This window comes from Sminthopsis crassicaudata, chromosome 2 (assembly GCF_048593235.1).
Source record: "Sminthopsis crassicaudata isolate SCR6 chromosome 2, ASM4859323v1, whole genome shotgun sequence".
NCBI lineage: Eukaryota > Metazoa > Chordata > Mammalia > Dasyuromorphia > Dasyuridae > Sminthopsis > Sminthopsis crassicaudata.
In genome coordinates this window covers 273890337-273891041 of record NC_133618.1, presented here as the reverse complement: position 1 = coordinate 273891041, position 705 = coordinate 273890337, and positions in this window count along the sequence as shown.

The following is a 705-nucleotide window of genomic DNA, read 5'->3' as shown; positions in this document are numbered from 1 at the left end:
TGTTTGGAGTTTTTCAAAAAGGAAGTGCTAGAGAAACATTTAATCATATTGTCATTTTATGAGGACACTTTAACAACTTGCTTGTGTGGCTCCCTGGAGTCACTGGTTTACCCCAACTATTAAATTTTTATGTCCTTGGAAAAAACGTGGCAATGTTTGTCAAGTGGATTACCCCAAACTAAGATACTATTATGAGCCTGCTAAGTTTGTTACCTATCTTTGTATTTATGATCTGGGTACCTAGAATAACTATGGGAGCCAGCTATAACTTAAAAAAAATTAAGAAGTAGTAATGCTACCTACAACTGGAAAAACTGAGAAGAGGGAAAAAGTGAAAAATGTTGCATGGATGAGGTAAATCTCAGGCTACTCTCAAGCCCCATCTCAATTTTTTAAAATAAAAATTCTACTCTTTAGCTGTGGATGAAAGCAGTAAGAAATGTCAAAATTGAACATAATCACTAAAACATGAAGAAAGTGGGGAGCAATACAGGACCTATGTTTTTTCTTTTAAAATAAATGTTCAAAAAATCCTAAAAGGAATAGGTTATAGCAGCAACAAAAGCCAGAATGGAATAGCATTATCATTCCTTTTGGCAAAAACTTGCGGTATACTTTTCCAATCTCCCGACAATCTGTCTTTTTTTCTTTTTCCCCTTTTAACAATTTCTTTTATGCTCTCATTTTGAATTCTCTTCTTACCAC